Here is a 536-nt window from a genome sequence, read left to right on the forward strand (position 1 = left end):
TTCGTGGGAATCAGCCCTACCTACTTGGTGAACTGGTCAGTAATGACTAGTACGTACCGCATACCAAGCCTACCCGGCGGGCCACAGAAGTCCAGGGTAACCGTGCCCCAAGGTCTGCTGGGCGATGTGCCACGCGTGCCAATGAAAAGGAGGAGGGGATGTGGGAATAGATAATTTTTGTGGACTGATAAGGAGTTACTAATGGAGTTCACCACGTAGACCGTTGATAACGTTGCCGAAACTGGGTGACGTCATTCAGGTTCCCCAAATTGACAGCGTAGCAGTTGGCTGTTTGGTCTAGTGGTCTTGTTCTTGCTTAGGGAGAAGAAGTCCTGGGTTCGATTCCCAGAGCAGCCCGTGAATAACGTTGCCAAAAACTGGGTGACGTGGTTCAGGCATGGCGGTTGGCATGATTCTTCCTTAGGGTGGAAGAAGTCCTGGGTTCGATTCCACACTACCACAATATCTGCGACGACCTAGAATACGGTGGTTCGAGTCCTACTCCTGCCAAAAACTCCCGAGCCTGCCGTCACTCG

At 52.2% G+C, this 536-nt stretch overlaps 1 non-coding gene across 1 annotated transcript; it reads left to right on the plus strand.

Moving 5' to 3' along the window:
• The first annotated feature begins 286 nt into the window (after positions 1 to 286).
• On the plus strand, positions 287 to 357 carry GNI_198320. Its single transcript has one exon. It is a non-coding gene; the product is annotated as a tRNA-Pro (tRNA).
• The last annotated feature ends 179 nt before the right edge of the window (positions 358 to 536 follow it).

Source organism: Gregarina niphandrodes (genome assembly GCF_000223845.1).
Source record: "Gregarina niphandrodes unplaced genomic scaffold scaffold00101, whole genome shotgun sequence".
NCBI classification, from domain to species: domain Eukaryota; phylum Apicomplexa; class Conoidasida; order Eugregarinorida; family Gregarinidae; genus Gregarina; species Gregarina niphandrodes.